This window comes from Alosa sapidissima, chromosome 8 (assembly GCF_018492685.1).
Source record: "Alosa sapidissima isolate fAloSap1 chromosome 8, fAloSap1.pri, whole genome shotgun sequence".
NCBI classification, from domain to species: Eukaryota; Metazoa; Chordata; class Actinopteri; order Clupeiformes; family Clupeidae; genus Alosa; species Alosa sapidissima.
The window spans coordinates 28,809,577-28,827,018 of record NC_055964.1 but is presented as its reverse complement, the minus strand read 5'-3'; the positions used below and the strand labels follow the sequence as shown (position 1 = coordinate 28,827,018).

The 17,442-nt window shown below is 49.7% G+C and overlaps 46 non-coding genes across 46 annotated transcripts; all 46 read left to right on the top strand.

Annotated features, from left to right (window-relative positions):
* Positions 1-272: 272 nt before the first annotated feature.
* trnap-agg lies at positions 273-344 on the top strand. The gene has a single exon. It is a non-coding gene; the product is annotated as a tRNA-Pro (tRNA).
* A 190-nt stretch (positions 345-534) lies between these two features.
* trnap-agg lies at positions 535-606 on the top strand. Its single transcript has one exon. It is a non-coding gene; the product is annotated as a tRNA-Pro (tRNA).
* A 190-nt stretch (positions 607-796) lies between these two features.
* Positions 797-868, top strand: trnap-agg. The gene has a single exon. It is a non-coding gene; the product is annotated as a tRNA-Pro (tRNA).
* Positions 869-1,058: 190 nt separating this feature from the next.
* Positions 1,059-1,130, top strand: trnap-agg. Its single transcript has one exon. It is a non-coding gene; the product is annotated as a tRNA-Pro (tRNA).
* A 190-nt stretch (positions 1,131-1,320) lies between these two features.
* Positions 1,321-1,392, top strand: trnap-cgg. The gene has a single exon. It is a non-coding gene; the product is annotated as a tRNA-Pro (tRNA).
* Positions 1,393-1,565: 173 nt separating this feature from the next.
* Positions 1,566-1,637, top strand: trnap-ugg. The gene has a single exon. It is a non-coding gene; the product is annotated as a tRNA-Pro (tRNA).
* A 772-nt stretch (positions 1,638-2,409) lies between these two features.
* Positions 2,410-2,481, top strand: trnap-agg. The gene has a single exon. It is a non-coding gene; the product is annotated as a tRNA-Pro (tRNA).
* Positions 2,482-2,933: 452 nt separating this feature from the next.
* On the top strand, positions 2,934-3,005 carry trnap-agg. The gene has a single exon. It is a non-coding gene; the product is annotated as a tRNA-Pro (tRNA).
* Positions 3,006-3,195: 190 nt separating this feature from the next.
* trnap-cgg lies at positions 3,196-3,267 on the top strand. Its single transcript has one exon. It is a non-coding gene; the product is annotated as a tRNA-Pro (tRNA).
* A 173-nt stretch (positions 3,268-3,440) lies between these two features.
* On the top strand, positions 3,441-3,512 carry trnap-ugg. Its single transcript has one exon. It is a non-coding gene; the product is annotated as a tRNA-Pro (tRNA).
* Positions 3,513-3,623: 111 nt separating this feature from the next.
* On the top strand, positions 3,624-3,695 carry trnap-ugg. The gene has a single exon. It is a non-coding gene; the product is annotated as a tRNA-Pro (tRNA).
* An 851-nt stretch (positions 3,696-4,546) lies between these two features.
* Positions 4,547-4,618, top strand: trnap-agg. The gene has a single exon. It is a non-coding gene; the product is annotated as a tRNA-Pro (tRNA).
* A 190-nt stretch (positions 4,619-4,808) lies between these two features.
* trnap-agg lies at positions 4,809-4,880 on the top strand. Its single transcript has one exon. It is a non-coding gene; the product is annotated as a tRNA-Pro (tRNA).
* A 190-nt stretch (positions 4,881-5,070) lies between these two features.
* trnap-agg lies at positions 5,071-5,142 on the top strand. The gene has a single exon. It is a non-coding gene; the product is annotated as a tRNA-Pro (tRNA).
* A 190-nt stretch (positions 5,143-5,332) lies between these two features.
* On the top strand, positions 5,333-5,404 carry trnap-agg. Its single transcript has one exon. It is a non-coding gene; the product is annotated as a tRNA-Pro (tRNA).
* Positions 5,405-5,594: 190 nt separating this feature from the next.
* On the top strand, positions 5,595-5,666 carry trnap-cgg. The gene has a single exon. It is a non-coding gene; the product is annotated as a tRNA-Pro (tRNA).
* A 173-nt stretch (positions 5,667-5,839) lies between these two features.
* trnap-ugg lies at positions 5,840-5,911 on the top strand. The gene has a single exon. It is a non-coding gene; the product is annotated as a tRNA-Pro (tRNA).
* A 111-nt stretch (positions 5,912-6,022) lies between these two features.
* On the top strand, positions 6,023-6,094 carry trnap-ugg. The gene has a single exon. It is a non-coding gene; the product is annotated as a tRNA-Pro (tRNA).
* Positions 6,095-7,207: 1,113 nt separating this feature from the next.
* trnap-agg lies at positions 7,208-7,279 on the top strand. The gene has a single exon. It is a non-coding gene; the product is annotated as a tRNA-Pro (tRNA).
* A 190-nt stretch (positions 7,280-7,469) lies between these two features.
* trnap-agg lies at positions 7,470-7,541 on the top strand. Its single transcript has one exon. It is a non-coding gene; the product is annotated as a tRNA-Pro (tRNA).
* Positions 7,542-7,731: 190 nt separating this feature from the next.
* On the top strand, positions 7,732-7,803 carry trnap-agg. The gene has a single exon. It is a non-coding gene; the product is annotated as a tRNA-Pro (tRNA).
* Positions 7,804-7,993: 190 nt separating this feature from the next.
* On the top strand, positions 7,994-8,065 carry trnap-agg. Its single transcript has one exon. It is a non-coding gene; the product is annotated as a tRNA-Pro (tRNA).
* A 190-nt stretch (positions 8,066-8,255) lies between these two features.
* On the top strand, positions 8,256-8,327 carry trnap-cgg. Its single transcript has one exon. It is a non-coding gene; the product is annotated as a tRNA-Pro (tRNA).
* A 173-nt stretch (positions 8,328-8,500) lies between these two features.
* Positions 8,501-8,572, top strand: trnap-ugg. Its single transcript has one exon. It is a non-coding gene; the product is annotated as a tRNA-Pro (tRNA).
* Positions 8,573-9,344: 772 nt separating this feature from the next.
* On the top strand, positions 9,345-9,416 carry trnap-agg. The gene has a single exon. It is a non-coding gene; the product is annotated as a tRNA-Pro (tRNA).
* Positions 9,417-9,868: 452 nt separating this feature from the next.
* trnap-cgg lies at positions 9,869-9,940 on the top strand. The gene has a single exon. It is a non-coding gene; the product is annotated as a tRNA-Pro (tRNA).
* Positions 9,941-10,113: 173 nt separating this feature from the next.
* On the top strand, positions 10,114-10,185 carry trnap-ugg. Its single transcript has one exon. It is a non-coding gene; the product is annotated as a tRNA-Pro (tRNA).
* Positions 10,186-10,296: 111 nt separating this feature from the next.
* trnap-ugg lies at positions 10,297-10,368 on the top strand. The gene has a single exon. It is a non-coding gene; the product is annotated as a tRNA-Pro (tRNA).
* Positions 10,369-10,715: 347 nt separating this feature from the next.
* trnap-agg lies at positions 10,716-10,787 on the top strand. The gene has a single exon. It is a non-coding gene; the product is annotated as a tRNA-Pro (tRNA).
* A 190-nt stretch (positions 10,788-10,977) lies between these two features.
* Positions 10,978-11,049, top strand: trnap-agg. Its single transcript has one exon. It is a non-coding gene; the product is annotated as a tRNA-Pro (tRNA).
* Positions 11,050-11,239: 190 nt separating this feature from the next.
* trnap-agg lies at positions 11,240-11,311 on the top strand. Its single transcript has one exon. It is a non-coding gene; the product is annotated as a tRNA-Pro (tRNA).
* Positions 11,312-11,501: 190 nt separating this feature from the next.
* On the top strand, positions 11,502-11,573 carry trnap-cgg. Its single transcript has one exon. It is a non-coding gene; the product is annotated as a tRNA-Pro (tRNA).
* Positions 11,574-12,590: 1,017 nt separating this feature from the next.
* Positions 12,591-12,662, top strand: trnap-agg. Its single transcript has one exon. It is a non-coding gene; the product is annotated as a tRNA-Pro (tRNA).
* Positions 12,663-12,852: 190 nt separating this feature from the next.
* trnap-cgg lies at positions 12,853-12,924 on the top strand. Its single transcript has one exon. It is a non-coding gene; the product is annotated as a tRNA-Pro (tRNA).
* A 173-nt stretch (positions 12,925-13,097) lies between these two features.
* trnap-ugg lies at positions 13,098-13,169 on the top strand. Its single transcript has one exon. It is a non-coding gene; the product is annotated as a tRNA-Pro (tRNA).
* A 111-nt stretch (positions 13,170-13,280) lies between these two features.
* trnap-ugg lies at positions 13,281-13,352 on the top strand. The gene has a single exon. It is a non-coding gene; the product is annotated as a tRNA-Pro (tRNA).
* A 609-nt stretch (positions 13,353-13,961) lies between these two features.
* Positions 13,962-14,033, top strand: trnap-agg. Its single transcript has one exon. It is a non-coding gene; the product is annotated as a tRNA-Pro (tRNA).
* A 190-nt stretch (positions 14,034-14,223) lies between these two features.
* Positions 14,224-14,295, top strand: trnap-agg. The gene has a single exon. It is a non-coding gene; the product is annotated as a tRNA-Pro (tRNA).
* A 190-nt stretch (positions 14,296-14,485) lies between these two features.
* Positions 14,486-14,557, top strand: trnap-cgg. The gene has a single exon. It is a non-coding gene; the product is annotated as a tRNA-Pro (tRNA).
* Positions 14,558-14,730: 173 nt separating this feature from the next.
* Positions 14,731-14,802, top strand: trnap-ugg. The gene has a single exon. It is a non-coding gene; the product is annotated as a tRNA-Pro (tRNA).
* Positions 14,803-14,913: 111 nt separating this feature from the next.
* Positions 14,914-14,985, top strand: trnap-ugg. Its single transcript has one exon. It is a non-coding gene; the product is annotated as a tRNA-Pro (tRNA).
* Positions 14,986-16,098: 1,113 nt separating this feature from the next.
* Positions 16,099-16,170, top strand: trnap-agg. The gene has a single exon. It is a non-coding gene; the product is annotated as a tRNA-Pro (tRNA).
* A 452-nt stretch (positions 16,171-16,622) lies between these two features.
* trnap-agg lies at positions 16,623-16,694 on the top strand. The gene has a single exon. It is a non-coding gene; the product is annotated as a tRNA-Pro (tRNA).
* Positions 16,695-16,884: 190 nt separating this feature from the next.
* On the top strand, positions 16,885-16,956 carry trnap-agg. The gene has a single exon. It is a non-coding gene; the product is annotated as a tRNA-Pro (tRNA).
* A 173-nt stretch (positions 16,957-17,129) lies between these two features.
* trnap-ugg lies at positions 17,130-17,201 on the top strand. Its single transcript has one exon. It is a non-coding gene; the product is annotated as a tRNA-Pro (tRNA).
* Positions 17,202-17,312: 111 nt separating this feature from the next.
* trnap-ugg lies at positions 17,313-17,384 on the top strand. The gene has a single exon. It is a non-coding gene; the product is annotated as a tRNA-Pro (tRNA).
* The last annotated feature ends 58 nt before the right edge of the window (positions 17,385-17,442 follow it).

The window sequence follows — 17,442 nt, the reverse complement described above, 5'->3', positions numbered from 1 at the left end:
CCTTGCCCCAGCCTCGTTGGTCTAGGGGTATGATTCTCGCTTAGGGTGCGAGAGGTCCCGGGTTCAAATCCCGGACGAGCCCTCTGTTCTGTGAAACTCTGCAACTTTTGCTGCTAGCTGCCACCGGTGAACTGCTGCAGTTCGTTACCCAGGACTTACTTTAGGAAATGTTGATGCGCAGTGGAACCAAGCTGAAAGATTGGTCTTACCTGCAGACCACTCTAAATATTTGTTGTGAAGAAAGGCACTGAATAAAAGGTACCCTTGCCCCAGGCTCGTTGGTCTAGGGGTATGATTCTCGCTTAGGGTGCGAGAGGTCCCGGGTTCAAATCCCGGACGAGCCCTCTGTTCTGTGAAACTCTGCAACTTTTGCTGCTAGCTGCCACCGGTGAACTGCTGCAGTTCGTTACCCAGGACTTACTTTAGGAAATGTTGATGCGCAGTGGAACCAAGCTGAGAGATTGGTCTTACCTGCAGACCACTCTAAATATTTGTTGTGAAGAAAGGCACTGAATAAAAGGTACCCTTGCCCCAGGCTCGTTGGTCTAGGGGTATGATTCTCGCTTAGGGTGCGAGAGGTCCCGGGTTCAAATCCCGGACGAGCCCTCTGTTCTGTGAAACTCTGCAACTTTTGCTGCTAGCTGCCACCGGTGAACTGCTGCAGTTCGTTACCCAGGACTTACTTTAGGAAATGTTGATGCGCAGTGGAACCAAGCTGAAAGATTGGTCTTACCTGCAGACCACTCTAAATATTTGTTGTGAAGAAAGGCACTGAATAAAAGGTACCCTTGCCCCAGGCTCGTTGGTCTAGGGGTATGATTCTCGCTTAGGGTGCGAGAGGTCCCGGGTTCAAATCCCGGACGAGCCCTCTGTTCTGTGAAACTCTGCAACTTTTGCTGCTAGCTGCCACCGGTGAACTGCTGCAGTTCGTTACCCAGGACTTACTTTAGGAAATGTTGATGCGCAGTGGAACCAAGCTGAAAGATTGGTCTTACCTGCAGACCACTCTAAATATTTGTTGTGAAGAAAGGCACTGAATAAAAGGTACCCTTGCCCCAGGCTCGTTGGTCTAGGGGTATGATTCTCGCTTAGGGTGCGAGAGGTCCCGGGTTCAAATCCCGGACGAGCCCTCTGTTCTGTGAAACTCTGCAACTTTTGCTGCTAGCTGCCACTGGTGAACTGCTGCAGTTCGTTACCCAGGACTTACTTTAGGAAATGTTGATGCGCAGTGGAACCAAGCTGAAAGATTGGTCTTACCTGCAGACCACTCTAAATATTTGTTGTGAAGAAAGGCACTGAATAAAAGGTACCCTTGCCCCAGGCTCGTTGGTCTAGGGGTATGATTCTCGCTTCGGGTGCGAGAGGTCCCGGGTTCAACTCCCGGACGAGCCCTTCTTTCCGAAACAAACGCCAGACTTTACTGCAAGAATCGACGCTAACGAAACAAACAAAGACGAAACTCTTTTGTTAGCATTGAAGGAAAAGAGCCAATTTTGGACCAGATTTTTTACTTGCTCAGGCCTGCAAGGGGTCCTGACAAAACAAGACCCAGGGGAGCACTCAGCGGCTCGTTGGTCTAGGGGTATGATTCTCGCTTTGGGTGCGAGAGGTCCCGGGTTCAAATCCCGGACGAGCCCTTTTGTGCTTCCTCACCAATTCTTTGTCGGCCTCACTGTCTAACGCGTTTCTGCTGTGGAGATTTAGTCTCAGTTGGATGTATATTTTTTCCCCCTGAACCATCACGTTGCGGCTCGTTGGTGTAGGGGTATGATTCTCGCTTTGGGTGCGAGAGGTCCCGGGTTCAAATCCCGGACGAGCCCGCAGGCGTTACAGGTGCATTTCATTGAAATGTGTTAATTTTCAACTCTCGTCAGTGATCTAGAAAATTATGTTGTTGTTTTTTCAGCTAAATTCATAGCCAGTCAAGGCTTGTTGGTCTAGGGTATGATTCTCGCTTAGGGTGCGAGAGGTCCCGGGTTCAAATCCCAGACAAGTCCTTCCCCACGCAACTATTTGTCATTATCAGGTGCTTGTGTTAGCACTGTCTTACCTTTGCTGTACAGCATATAGCCGGCAGCTTTTCTGCAACTAAACAACACCACACCTCCCTTTCCTTTCAGCTAAATATTGCTGCACAGAAGGCTCGACATAAGCGTTTGAGCAGAGTGGCTCGTTGGTCTAGGGGTATGATTCTCGCTTAGGGTGCGAGAGGTCCGGGGTTCAAATCCCGGACGAGACCTTTCCCACGCAACTTTCTGTCAGTATGATGTGTTTGTGTCAGCATCGTCTCTCCTTTGCTGTACAGCATGTAGCCGGCAGCTTTTCTGCAACTCAACACCACCCGACCTGCCTTTCCTTTCAGTTAAATATTGCTGCACAAAACGCTCGACAAAAGCTTTTGCGCAGCGTGGCTCGTTGGTCTAGGGGTATGATTCTCGCTTAGGGTGCGAGAGGTCCCGGGTTCAAATCCCGGACGAGCCCTCTGTTCTGTGAAACTCTGCAACTTTTGCTGCTAGCTGCCACCGGTGAACTGCTGCAGTTCGTTACCCAGGACTTACTTTAGGAAATGTTGATGCGCAGTGGAACCAAGCTGAAAGATTGGTCTTACCTGCAGACCACTCTAAATATTTGTTGTGAAGAAAGGCACTGAATAAAAGGTACCCTTGCCCCAGGCTCGTTGGTCTAGGGGTATGATTCTCGCTTAGGGTGCGAGAGGTCCCGGGTTCAAATTCCGGACGAGCCCTCTGTTCTGTGAAACTCTGCAACTTTTGCTGCTAGCTGCCACCGGTGAACTGCTGCAGTTCGTTACCCAGGACTTACTTCAGGAAATGTTGATGCGCAGTGGAACCAAGCTGAAAGATTGGTCTTACCTGCAGACCACTCTAAATATTTGTTGTGAAGAAAGGCACTGAATAAAAGGTACCCTTGCCCCAGGCTCGTTGGTCTAGGGGTATGATTCTCGCTTAGGGTGCGAGAGGTCCCGGGTTCAAATCCCGGACGAGCCCTCTGTTCTGTGGAACTCTGCAACTTTTGCTGCTAGCTGCCACCGGTGAACTGCTGCAGTTCGTTACCCAGGACTTACTTTAGGAAATGTTGATGCGCAGTGGAACCAAGCTGAAAGATTGGCCTTACCTGCAGAACACTCTAAATATTTGTTGTGAAGAAAGGCACTGAATAAAAGGTACCCTTCCCCCAGGCTCGTTGGTCTAGGGGTATGACTCTCGCTTCGGGTGCGAGAGGTCCCGGGTTTAACTCCCGGACGAGCCCTTCTTTCCGAAACAAACGCCAGACTTTACTGCAAGAATCGACGCTAACGAAACAAACAAAGACGAAACTCTTTTGTTAGCATTGAAGGAAAAGAGCCAATTTTGGACCAGATTTTTTACTTGCTCAGGCCTGCAAGGGGTCCTGACAAAACAAGACCCAGGGGAGCACTCAGCGGCTCGTTGGTCTAGGGGTATGATTCTCGCTTTGGGTGCGAGAGGTCCCGGGTTCAAATCCCGGACGAGCCCTTTTGTGCTTCCTCACCAATTCTTTGTCGGCCTCACTGTCTAACGCGTTTCTGCTGTGGAGATTTAGCCTCAGTTGGATGTATATTTTTTCCCCCTGAACCATCACGTTGCGGCTCGTTGGTCTAGGGGTATGATTCTCGCTTTGGGTGCGAGAGGTCCCGGGTTCAAATCCCGGACGAGCCCGCAGGCGTTACAGGTGCATTTCATTGAAATGTGTTAATTTTCAACTCTCGTCAGTGATCTAGAAAATTATGTTGTTGTTTTTTCAGCTAATTTCATAGCCAGTCAAGGCTTGTTGGTCTAGGGTATGATTCTCGCTTAGGGTGCGAGAGGTCCCGGGTTCAAATCCCAGACAAGTCCTTCCCCACGCAACTATTTGTCATTATCAGGTGCTTGTGTCAGCACTGTCTTACCTTTGCTGTACAGCATATAGCCGGCAGCTTTTCTGCAACTAAACAACACCACACCTCCCTTTCCTTTCAGCTAAATATTGCTGCACAGAAGGCTCGACATAAGCGTTTGAGCAGAGTGGCTCGTTGCTCTAGGGGTATGATTCTCGCTTAGGGTGCGAGAGGTCCGGGGTTCAAATCCCGGACGAGACCTTTCCCACGCAACTTTCTGTCAGTATGATGTGTTTGTGTCAGCATCGTCTCTCCTTTGCTGTACAGCATGTAGCCGGCAGCTTTTCTGCAACTCAACACCACCCGACCTGCCTTTCCTTTCAGTTAAATATTGCTGCACAAAACGCTCGACAAAAGCTTTTGCGCAGCGTGGCTTGTTGGTCTAGGGGTATGATTCTCGCTTAGGGTGCGAGAGGTCCCGGGTTCAAATCCCGGACGAGCCCTCTGTTCTGTGAAACTCTGCAACTTTTGCTGCTAGCTGCCACCGGTGAACTGCTGCAGTTCGTTACCCAGGACTTACTTTAGGAAATGTTGATGCGCAGTGGAACCAAGCTGAAAGATTGGTCTTACCTGCAGACCACTCTAAATATTTGTTGTGAAGAAAGGCACTGAATAAAAGGTACCCTTGCCCCAGGCTCGTTGGTCTAGGGGTATGATTCTCGCTTAGGGTGCGAGAGGTCCCGGGTTCAAATCCCGGACGAGCCCTCTGTTCTGTGAAACTCTGCAACTTTTGCTGCTAGCTGCCACCGGTGAACTGCTGCAGTTCGTTACCCAGGACTTACTTTAGGAAATGTTGATGCGCAGTGGAACCAAGCTGAAAGATTGGTCTTACCTGCAGACCACTCTAAATATTTGTTGTGAAGAAAGGCACTGAATAAAAGGTACCCTTGCCCCAGGCTCGTTGGTCTAGGGGTATGATTCTCGCTTAGGGTGCGAGAGGTCCCGGGTTCAAATCCCGGACGAGCCCTCTGTTCTGTGAAACTCCGCAACTTTTGCTGCTAGCTGCCACCGGTGAACTGCTGCAGTTCGTTACCCAGGACTTACTTTAGGAAATGTTGATGCGCAGTGGAACCAAGCTGAAAGATTGGTCTTACCTGCAGACCACTCTAAATATTTGTTGTGAAGAAAGGCACTGAATAAAAGGTACCCTTGCCCAGGGCTCGTTGGTCTAGGGGTATGACTCTCGCTTAGGGTGCGAGAGGTCCCGGGTTCAAATCCCGGACGAGCCCTCTGTTCTGTGAAACTCTGCAACTTTTGCTGCTAGCTGCCACCGGTGAACTGCTGCAGTTCGTTACCCAGGACTTACTTTAGGAAATGTTGATGCGCAGTGGAACCAAGCTGAAAGATTGGTCTTACCTGCAGACCACTCTAAATATTTGTTGTGAAGAAAGGCACTGAATAAAAGGTACCCTTGCCCCAGGCTCGTTGGTCTAGGGGTATGATTCTCGCTTAGGGTGCGAGAGGTCCCGGGTTCAAATCCCGGACGAGCCCTCTGTTCTGTGAAACTCTGCAACTTTTGCTGCTAGCTGCCACTGGTGAACTGCTGCAGTTCGTTACCCAGGACTTACTTTAGGAAATGTTGATGCGCAGTGGAACCAAGCTGAAAGATTGGTCTTACCTGCAGACCACTCTAAATATTTGTTGTGAAGAAAGGCACTGAATAAAAGGTACCCTTGCCCCAGGCTCGTTGGTCTAGGGGTATGATTCTCGCTTCGGGTGCGAGAGGTCCCGGGTTCAACTCCCGGACGAGCCCTTCTTTCCGAAACAAACGCCAGACTTTACTGCAAGAATCGACGCTAACGAAACAAACAAAGACGAAACTCTTTTGTTAGCATTGAAGGAAAAGAGCCAATTTTGGACCAGATTTTTTACTTGCTCAGGCCTGCAAGGGGTCCTGACAAAACAAGACCCAGGGGAGCACTCAGCGGCTCGTTGGTCTAGGGGTATGATTCTCGCTTTGGGTGCGAGAGGTCCCGGGTTCAAATCCCGGACGAGCCCTTTTGTGCTTCCTCACCAATTCTTTGTCGGCCTCACTGTCTAACGCGTTTCTGCTGTGGAGATTTAGCCTCAGTTGGATGTATATTTTTTCCCCCTGAACCATCACGTTGCGGCTCGTTGGTCTAGGGGTATGATTCTCGCTTTGGGTGCGAGAGGTCCCGGGTTCAAATCCCGGACGAGCCCGCAGGCGTTACAGGTGCATTTCATTGAAATGTGTTAATTTTCAACTCTCGTCAGTGATCTAGAAAATTATGTTGTTGTTTTTTCAGCTAAATTCATAGCCAGTCAAGGCTTGTTGGTCTAGGGTATGATTCTCGCTTAGGGTGCGAGAGGTCCCGGGTTCAAATCCCAGACAAGTCCTTCCCCACGCAACTATTTGTCATTATCAGGTGCTTGTGTCAGCACTGTCTTACCTTTGCTGTACAGCATATAGCCGGCAGCTTTTCTGCAACTAAACAACACCACACCTCCCTTTCCTTTCAGCTAAATATTGCTGCACAGAAGGCTCGACATAAGCGTTTGAGCAGAGTGGCTCGTTGGTCTAGGGGTATGATTCTCGCTTAGGGTGCGAGAGGTCCGGGGTTCAAATCCCGGACGAGACCTTTCCCACGCAACTTTCTGTCAGTATGATGTGTTTGTGTCAGCATCGTCTCTCCTTTGCTGTACAGCATGTAGCCGGCAGCTTTTCTGCAACTCAACACCACCCGACCTGCCTTTCCTTTCAGTTAAATATTGCTGCACAAAACGCTCGACAAAAGCCTTTGCGCAGCGTGGATCGTTGGTCTAGGGGTATGATTCTCGCTTAGGGTGCGAGAGGTCCCGGGTTCAAATCCCGGACGAGCCCTCTGTTCTGTGAAACTCTGCAACTTTTGCTGCTAGCTGCCACCGGTGAACTGCTGCAGTTCGTTACCCAGGACTTACTTTAGGAAATGTTGATGCGCAGTGGAACCAAGCTGAAAGATTGGTCTTACCTGCAGACCACTCTAAATATTTGTTGTGAAGAAAGGCACTGAATAAAAGGTACCCTTGCCCCAGCCTCGTTGGTCTAGGGGTATGATTCTCGCTTAGGGTGCGAGAGGTCCCGGGTTCAAATCCCGGACGAGCCCTCTGTTCTGTGAAACTCTGCAACTTTTGCTGCTAGCTGCCACCGGTGAACTGCTGCAGTTCGTTACCCAGGACTTACTTTAGGAAATGTTGATGCGCAGTGGAACCAAGCTGAAAGATTGGTCTTACCTGCAGACCACTCTAAATATTTGTTGTGAAGAAAGGCACTGAATAAAAGGTACCCTTGCCCCAGGCTCGTTGGTCTAGGGGTATGATTCTCGCTTAGGGTGCGAGAGGTCCCGGGTTCAAATCCCGGACGAGCCCTCTGTTCTGTGAAACTCTGCAACTTTTGCTGCTAGCTGCCACCGGTGAACTGCTGCAGTTCGTTACCCAGGACTTACTTTAGGAAATGTTGATGCGCAGTGGAACCAAGCTGAGAGATTGGTCTTACCTGCAGACCACTCTAAATATTTGTTGTGAAGAAAGGCACTGAATAAAAGGTACCCTTGCCCCAGGCTCGTTGGTCTAGGGGTATGATTCTCGCTTAGGGTGCGAGAGGTCCCGGGTTCAAATCCCGGACGAGCCCTCTGTTCTGTGAAACTCTGCAACTTTTGCTGCTAGCTGCCACCGGTGAACTGCTGCAGTTCGTTACCCAGGACTTACTTTAGGAAATGTTGATGCGCAGTGGAACCAAGCTGAAAGATTGGTCTTACCTGCAGACCACTCTAAATATTTGTTGTGAAGAAAGGCACTGAATAAAAGGTACCCTTGCCCCAGGCTCGTTGGTCTAGGGGTATGATTCTCGCTTAGGGTGCGAGAGGTCCCGGGTTCAAATCCCGGACGAGCCCTCTGTTCTGTGAAACTCTGCAACTTTTGCTGCTAGCTGCCACCGGTGAACTGCTGCAGTTCGTTACCCAGGACTTACTTTAGGAAATGTTGATGCGCAGTGGAACCAAGCTGAAAGATTGGTCTTACCTGCAGACCACTCTAAATATTTGTTGTGAAGAAAGGCACTGAATAAAAGGTACCCTTGCCCCAGGCTCGTTGGTCTAGGGGTATGATTCTCGCTTAGGGTGCGAGAGGTCCCGGGTTCAAATCCCGGACGAGCCCTCTGTTCTGTGAAACTCTGCAACTTTTGCTGCTAGCTGCCACTGGTGAACTGCTGCAGTTCGTTACCCAGGACTTACTTTAGGAAATGTTGATGCGCAGTGGAACCAAGCTGAAAGATTGGTCTTACCTGCAGACCACTCTAAATATTTGTTGTGAAGAAAGGCACTGAATAAAAGGTACCCTTGCCCCAGGCTCGTTGGTCTAGGGGTATGATTCTCGCTTCGGGTGCGAGAGGTCCCGGGTTCAACTCCCGGACGAGCCCTTCTTTCCGAAACAAACGCCAGACTTTACTGCAAGAATCGACGCTAACGAAACAAACAAAGACGAAACTCTTTTGTTAGCATTGAAGGAAAAGAGCCAATTTTGGACCAGATTTTTTACTTGCTCAGGCCTGCAAGGGGTCCTGACAAAACAAGACCCAGGGGAGCACTCAGCGGCTCGTTGGTCTAGGGGTATGATTCTCGCTTTGGGTGCGAGAGGTCCCGGGTTCAAATCCCGGACGAGCCCTTTTGTGCTTCCTCACCAATTCTTTGTCGGCCTCACTGTCTAACGCGTTTCTGCTGTGGAGATTTAGTCTCAGTTGGATGTATATTTTTTCCCCCTGAACCATCACGTTGCGGCTCGTTGGTGTAGGGGTATGATTCTCGCTTTGGGTGCGAGAGGGCCCGGGTTCAAATCCCGGACGAGCCCGCAGGCGTTACAGGTGCATTTCATTGAAATGTGTTAATTTTCAACTCTCGTCAGTGATCTAGAAAATTATGTTGTTGTTTTTTCAGCTAAATTCATAGCCAGTCAAGGCTTGTTGGTCTAGGGTATGATTCTCGCTTAGGGTGCGAGAGGTCCCGGGTTCAAATCCCAGACAAGTCCTTCCCCACGCAACTATTTGTCATTATCAGGTGCTTGTGTTAGCACTGTCTTACCTTTGCTGTACAGCATATAGCCGGCAGCTTTTCTGCAACTAAACAACACCACACCTCCCTTTCCTTTCAGCTAAATATTGCTGCACAGAAGGCTCGACATAAGCGTTTGAGCAGAGTGGCTCGTTGGTCTAGGGGTATGATTCTCGCTTAGGGTGCGAGAGGTCCGGGGTTCAAATCCCGGACGAGACCTTTCCCACGCAACTTTCTGTCAGTATGATGTGTTTGTGTCAGCATCGTCTCTCCTTTGCTGTACAGCATGTAGCCGGCAGCTTTTCTGCAACTCAACACCACCCGACCTGCCTTTCCTTTCAGTTAAATATTGCTGCACAAAACGCTCGACAAAAGCTTTTGCGCAGCGTGGCTCGTTGGTCTAGGGGTATGATTCTCGCTTAGGGTGCGAGAGGTCCCGGGTTCAAATCCCGGACGAGCCCTCTGTTCTGTGAAACTCTGCAACTTTTGCTGCTAGCTGCCACCGGTGAACTGCTGCAGTTCGTTACCCAGGACTTACTTTAGGAAATGTTGATGCGCAGTGGAACCAAGCTGAAAGATTGGTCTTACCTGCAGACCACTCTAAATATTTGTTGTGAAGAAAGGCACTGAATAAAAGGTACCCTTGCCCCAGGCTCGTTGGTCTAGGGGTATGATTCTCGCTTAGGGTGCGAGAGGTCCCGGGTTCAAATTCCGGACGAGCCCTCTGTTCTGTGAAACTCTGCAACTTTTGCTGCTAGCTGCCACCGGTGAACTGCTGCAGTTCGTTACCCAGGACTTACTTTAGGAAATGTTGATGCGCAGTGGAACCAAGCTGAAAGATTGGCCTTACCTGCAGAACACTCTAAATATTTGTTGTGAAGAAAGGCACTGAATAAAAGGTACCCTTGCCCCAGGCTCGTTGGTCTAGGGGTATGATTCTCGCTTCGGGTGCGAGAGGTCCCGGGTTCAACTCCCGGACGAGCCCTTCTTTCCGAAACAAACGCCAGACTTTACTTCAAGAATCGACGCTAACGAAACAAACAAAGACGAAACTCTTTTGTTAGCATTGAAGGAAAAGAGCCAATTTTCGACCAGATTTTTTACTTGCTCAGGCCTGCAAGGGGTCCTGACAAAACAAGACCCAGGGAAGCACTCAGCGGCTCGTTGGTCTAGGGGTATGATTCTCGCTTTGGGTGCGAGAGGTCCCGGGTTCAAATCCCGGACGAGCCCTTTTGTGCTTCCTCACCAATTCTTTGTCGGCCTCACTGTCTAACGCGTTTCTGCTGTGGAGATTTAGCCTCAGTTGGATGTATATTTTTTCCCCCTGAGCCATCACATTGCGGCTCGTTGGTCTAGGGGTATGATTCTCGCTTTGGGTGCGAGAGGTCCCGGGTTCAAATCCCGGACGAGCCCGCAGGCGTTACAGGTGCATTTCATTGAAATGTGTTAATTTTCAACTCTCGTCAGTGATCTAGAAAATTATGTTGTTGTTTTTTCAGCTAAATTCATAGCCAGTCAAGGCTTGTTGGTCTAGGGTATGATTCTCGCTTAGGGTGCAAGAGGTCCCGGGTTCAAATCCCAGACAAGTCCTTCTCCACGCAACTATTTGTCATTATCAGGTGCTTGTGTCAGCACTGTCTTACCTTTGCTGTACAGCATATAGCCGGCAGCTTTTCTGCAACTAAACAACACCACACCTCCCTTTCCTTTCAGCTAAATATTGCTGCACAGAAGGCTCGACCTAAGCGTTTGAGCAGAGTGGCTCGTTGGTCTAGGGGTATGATTCTCGCTTAGGGTGCGAGAGGTCCCGGGTTCAAATCCCGGACGAGCCCGCTGTTCTGTGAAACTCTGCAACTTTTGCTGCTAGCTGCCACCGGTGAACTGCTGCAGTTCGTTACCCAGGACTTACTTTAGGAAATGTTGATGCGCAGTGGAACCAAGCTGAAAGATTGGTCTTACCTGCAGACCACTCTAAATATTTGTTGTGAAGAAAGGCACTGAATAAAATGTACCCTTGCCCCAGGCTCGTTGGTCTAGGGGTATGATTCTCGCTTAGGGTGCGAGAGGTCCCGGGTTCAAATCCCGGACGAGCCCTCTGTTCTGTGAAACTCTGCAACTTTTGCTGCTAGCTGCCACCGGTGAACTGCTGCAGTTCGTTACCCAGGACTTACTTTAGGAAATGTTGATGCGCAGTGGAACCAAGCTGAAAGATTGGTCTTACCTGCAGACCACTCTAAATATTTGTTGTGAAGAAAGGCACTGAATAAAAGGTACCCTTGGCCCAGGCTCGTTGGTCTAGGGGTATGATTCTCGCTTAGGGTGCGAGAGGTCCCGGGTTCAAATCCCGGACGAGCCCTCTGTTCTGTGAAACTCTGCAACTTTTGCTGCTAGCTGCCACCGGTGAACTGCTGCAGTTCGTTACCCAGGACTTACTTTAGGAAATGTTGATGCGCAGTGGAACCAAGCTGAAAGATTGGTCTTACCTGCAGACCACTCTAAATATTTGTTGTGAAGAAAGGCACTGAATAAAAGGTACCCTTGCCCCAGGCTCGTTGGTCTAGGGGTATGATTCTCGCTTCGGGTGCGAGAGGTCCCGGGTTCAACTCCCGGACGAGCCCTTCTTTCCGAAACAAACGCCAGACTTTACTGCAAGAATCGACGCTAACGAAACAAACAAAGACGAAACTCTTTTGTTAGCATTGAAGGAAAAGAGCCAATTTTGGACCAGATTTTTTACTTGCTCAGGCCTGCAAGGGGTCCTGACAAAACAAGACCCAGGGGAGCACTCAGCGGCTCGTTGGTCTATGGGTATGATTCTCGCTTTGGGTGCGAGAGGTCCCGGGTTTAAATCCCGGACGAGCCCTTATGTGCTTCCTCACCAATTCTTTGTCGGCCTCACTGTCTAACGCGTTTCTGCTGTGGAGATTTAGCCTCAGTTGGATGTATATTTTTTCCCCCTGAGCCATCACATTGCGGCTCGTTGGTCTAGGGGTATGATTCTCGCTTTGGGTGCGAGAGATCCCGGGTTCAAATCCCGGACGAGCCCGCAGGCGTTACAGGTGCATTTCATTGAAATGTGTTAATTTTCAACTCTCGTCAGTGATCTAGAAAATTATGTTGTTGTTTTTTCAGCTAAATTCATAGCCAGTCAAGGCTTGTTGGTCTAGGATATGATTCTCGCTTAGGGTGCGAGAGGTCCCGGGTTCAAATCCCAGACAAGTCCTTCCCCACGCAACTATTTGTCATTATCAGGTGCTTGTGTCAGCACTGTCTTACCTTTGCTGTACAGCATATAGCCGGCAGCTTTTCTGCAACTAAACAACACCACACCTCCCTTTCCTTTCAGCTAAATATTGCTGCACAGAAGGCTCGACATAAGCGTTTGAGCAGAGTGGCTCGTTGGTCTAGGGGTATGATTCTCGCTTAGGGTGCGAGAGGTCCGGGGTTCAAATCCCGGACGAGACCTTTCCCACGCAACTTTCTGTCAGTATGATGTGTTTGTGTCAGCACCGTCTCTCCTTTGCTGTACAGCATGTAGCCGGCAGCTTTTCTGCAACTCAACACCACCCGACCTGCCTTTCCTTTCAGTTAAATATTGCTGCACAAAACGCTCGACAAAAGCTTTTGCGCAGCGTGGCTCGTTGGTCTAGGGGTATGATTCTCGCTTAGGGTGCGAGAGGTCCCGGGTTCAAATCCCGGACGAGCCCTCTGTTCTGTGAAACTCTGCAACTTTTGCTGCTAGCTGCCACCGGTGAACTGCTGCAGTTCGTTACCCAGGACTTACTTTAGGAAATGTTGATGCGCAGTGGAACCAAGCTGAAAGATTGGCCTTACCTGCAGAACACTCTAAATATTTGTTGTGAAGAAAGGCACTGAATAAAAGGTACCCTTGCCCCAGGCTCGTTGGTCTAGGGGTATGATTCTCGCTTCGGGTGCGAGAGGTCCCGGGTTCAACTCCCGGACGAGCCCTTCTTTCCGAAACAAACGCCAGACTTTACTGCAAGAATCGACGCTAACGAAACAAACAAAGACGAAACTCTTTTGTTAGCATTGAAGGAAAAGAGCCAATTTTGGACCAGATTTTTTACTTGCTCAGGCCTGCAAGGGGTCCTGACAAAACAAGACCCAGGGGAGCACTCAGCGGCTCGTTGGTCTAGGGGTATGATTCTCGCTTTGGGTGCGAGAGGTCCCGGGTTCAAATCCCGGACGAGCCCTTTTGTGCTTCCTCACCAATTCTTTGTCGGCCTCACTGTCTAACGCGTTTCTGCTGTGGAGATTTAGCCTCAGTTGGATGTATATTTTTTCCCCCTGAGCCATCACATTGCGGCTCGTTGGTCTAGGGGTATGATTCTCGCTTTGGGTGCGAGAGGTCCCGGGTTCAAATCCCGGACGAGCCCGCAGGCGTTACAGGTGCATTTCATTGAAATGTGTTAATTTTCAACTCTCGTCAGTGATCTAGAAAATTATGTTGTTGTTTTTTCAGCTAAATTCATAGCCAGTCAAGGCTTGTTGGTCTAGGGTATGATTCTCGCTTAGGGTGCAAGAGGTCCCGGGTTCAAATCCCAGACAAGTCCTTCCCCACGCAACTATTTGTCATTATCAGGTGCTTGTGTCAGCACTGTCTTACCTTTGCTGTACAGCATATAGCCGGCAGCTTTTCTGCAACTAAACAACACCACACCTCCCTTTCCTTTCAGCTAAATATTGCTGCACAGAAGGCTCGACCTAAGCGTTTGAGCAGAGTGGCTCGTTGGTCTAGGGGTATGATTCTCGCTTAGGGTGCGAGAGGTCCCGGGTACAAATCCCGGACGAGCCCTCTGTTCTGTGAAACTCTGCAACTTTTGCTGCTAGCTGCCACCGGTGAACTGCTGCAGTTCGTTACCCAGGACTTACTTTAGGAAATGTTGATGCGCAGTGGAACCAAGCTGAAAGATTGGTCTTACCTGCAGACCACTCTAAATATTTGTTGTGAAGAAAGGCACTGAATAAAATGTACCCTTGCCCCAGGCTCGTTGGTCTAGGGGTATGATTCTCGCTTAGGGTGCGAGAGGTCCCGGGTTCAAATCCCGGACGAGCCCTCTGTTCTGTGAAACTCTGCAACTTTTGCTGCTAGCTGCCACCGGTGAACTGCTGCAGTTCGTTACCCAGGACTTACTTTAGGAAATGTTGATGCGCAGTGGAACCAAGCTGAAAGATTGGTCTTACCTGCAGACCACTCTAAATATTTGTTGTGAAGAAAGGCACTGAATAAAAGGTACCCTTGCCCCAGGCTCGTTGGTCTAGGGGTATGATTCTCGCTTAGGGTGCGAGAGGTCCCGGGTTCAAATCCCGGACGAGCCCTCTGTTCTGTGAAACTCTGCAACTTTTGCTGCTAGCTGCCACTGGTGAACTGCTGCAGTTCGTTACCCAGGACTTACTTTAGGAAATGTTGATGCGCAGTGGAACCAAGCTGAAAGATTGGTCTTACCTGCAGACCACTCTAAATATTTGTTGTGAAGAAAGGCACTGAATAAAAGGTACCCTTGCCCCAGGCTCGTTGGTCTAGGGGTATGATTCTCGCTTCGGGTGCGAGAGGTCCCGGGTTCAACTCCCGGACGAGCCCTTCTTTCCGAAACAAACGCCAGACTTTACTGCAAGAATCGACGCTAACGAAACAAACAAAGACGAAACTCTTTTGTTAGCATTGAAGGAAAAGAGCCAATTTTGGACCAGATTTTTTACTTGCTCAGGCCTGCAAGGGGTCCTGACAAAACAAGACCCAGGGGAGCACTCAGCGGCTCGTTGGTCTAGGGGTATGATTCTCGCTTTGGGTGCGAGAGGTCCCGGGTTCAAATCCCGGACGAGCCCTTTTGTGCTTCCTCACCAATTCTTTGTCGGCCTCACTGTCTAACGCGTTTCTGCTGTGGAGATTTAGCCTCAGTTAGATGTATATTTTTTCCCCCTGAACCATCACGTTGCGGCTCGTTGGTCTAGGGGTATGATTCTCGCTTTGGGTGCGAGAGGTCCCGGGTTCAAATCCCGGACGAGCCCGCAGGCGTTACAGGTGCATTTCATTGAAATGTGTTAATTTTCAACTCTCGTCAGTGATCTAGAAAATTATGTTGTTGTTTTTTCAGCTAAATTCATAGCCAGTCAAGGCTTGTTGGTCTAGGGTATGATTCTCGCTTAGGGTGCGAGAGGTCCCGGGTTCAAATCCCAGACAAGTCCTTCCCCACGCAACTATTTGTCATTATCAGGTGCTTGTGTCAGCACTGTCTTACCTTTGCTGTACAGCATATAGCCGGCAGCTTTTCTGCAACTAAACAACACCACACCTCCCTTTCCTTTCAGCTAAATATTGCTGCACAGAAGGCTCGACATAAGCGTTTGAGCAGAGTGGCTCGTTGGTCTAGGGGTATGATTCTCGCTTAGGGTGCGAGAGGTCCGGGGTTCAAATCCCGGACGAGACCTTTCCCACGCAACTTTCTGTCAGTATGATGTGTTTGTGTCAGCATCGTCTCTCCTTTGCTGTACAGCATGTAGCCGGCAGCTTTTCTGCAACTCAACACCACCCGACCTGCCTTTCCTTTCAGTTAAATATTGCTGCACAAAACGCTCGACAAAAGCTTTTGCGCAGCGTGGCTCGTTGGTCTAGGGGTATGATTATCGCTTAGGGTGCGAGAGGTCCCGGGTTCAAATCCCGGACGAGCCCTCTGTTCTGTGAAACTCTGCAACTTTTGCTGCTAGCTGCCACCGGTGAACTGCTGCAGTTCGTTACCCAGGACTTACTTTAGGAAATGTTGATGCGCAGTGGAACCAAGCTGAAAGATTGGTCTTACCTGCAGACCACTCTAAATATTTGTTGTGAAGAAAGGCACTGAATAAAAGGTACCCTTGCCCCAGCCTCGTTGGTCTAGGGATATGATTCTCGCTTAGGGTGCGAGAGGTCCCGGGTTCAAATCCCGGACGAGCCCTCTGTTCTGTGAAACTCTGCAACTTTTGCTGCTAGCTGCCACCGGTGAACTGCTGCAGTTCGTTACCCAGGACTTACTTTAGGAAATGTTGATGCGCAGTGGAACCAAGCTGAAAGATTGGTCTTACCTGCAGACCACTCTAAATATTTGTTGTGAAGAAAGGCACTGAATAAAAGGTACCCTTCCCCCAGGCTCGTTGGTCTAGGGGTATGATTCTCGCTTAGGGTGCGAGAGGTCCCGGGTTCAAATCCCGGACGAGCCCTCTGTTCTGTGAAACTCTGCAACTTTTGCTGCTAGCTGCCACCGGTGAACTGCTGCAGTTCGTTACCCAGGACTTACTTTAGGAAATGTTGATGCGCAGTGGAACCAAGCTGAGAGATTGGTCTTAACTGCAGACCACTCTAAATATTTGTTGTGAAGAAAGGCACTGAATAAAAGGTACCCTTGCCCCAGGCTCGTTGGTCTAGGGGTATGATTCTTGCTTAGGGTGCGAGAGGTCCCGGGTTCAAATCCCGGACGAGCCCTCTGTTCTGTGAAACTCTGCAACTTTTGCTGCTAGCTGCCACCGGTGAACTGCTGCAGTTCGTTACCCAGGACTTACTTTAGGAAATGTTGATGCGCAGTGGAACCAAGCTGAAAGATTGGTCTTACCTGCAGACCACTCTAAATATTTGTTGTGAAGAAAGGCACTGAATAAAAGGTACCCTTGCCCCAGGCTCGTTGGTCTAGGGGTATGATTCTCGCTTAGGGTGCGAGAGGTCCCGGGTTCAAATCCCGGACGAGCCCTCTGTTCTGTGAAACTCTGCAACTTTTGCTGCTAGCTGCCACCGGTGAACTGCTGCAGTTCGTTACCCAGGACTTACTTTAGGAAATGTTGATGCGCAGTGGAACCAAGCTGAAAGATTGGTCTTACCTGCAGACCACTCTAAATATTTGTTGTGAAGAAAGGCACTGAATAAAAGGTACCCTAGCCCCAGGCTCGTTGGTCTAGGGGTATGATTCTCGCTTAGGGTGCGAGAGGTCCCGGGTTCAAATCCCGGACGAGCCCTTCTTTCCGAAACAAACGCCAGACTTTACTGCAAGAATCGACGCTAACGAAACAAACAAAGACGAAACTCTTTTGTTAGCATTGAAGGAAAAGAGCCAATTTTGGACCAGATTTTTTACTTGCTCAGGCCTGCAAGGGGTCCTGACAAAACAAGACCCAGGGGAGCACTCAGCGGCTCGTTGGTCTAGGGGTATGATTCTCGCTTTGGGTGCGAGAGGTCCCGGGTTCAAATCCCGGACGAGCCCTTTTGTGCTTCCTCACCAATTCTTTGTCGGCCTCACTGTCTAACGCGTTTCTGCTGTGGAGATTTAGCCTCAGTTAGATGTATATTTTTTCCCCCTGAACCATCACGTTGCGGCTCGTTGGTCTAGGGGTATGATTCTCGCTTTGGGTGCGAGAGGTCCCGGGTTCAAATCCCGGACGAGCCCGCAGGCGTTACAGGTGCATTTCATTGAAATGTGTTAATTTTCAACTCTCGTCAGTGAT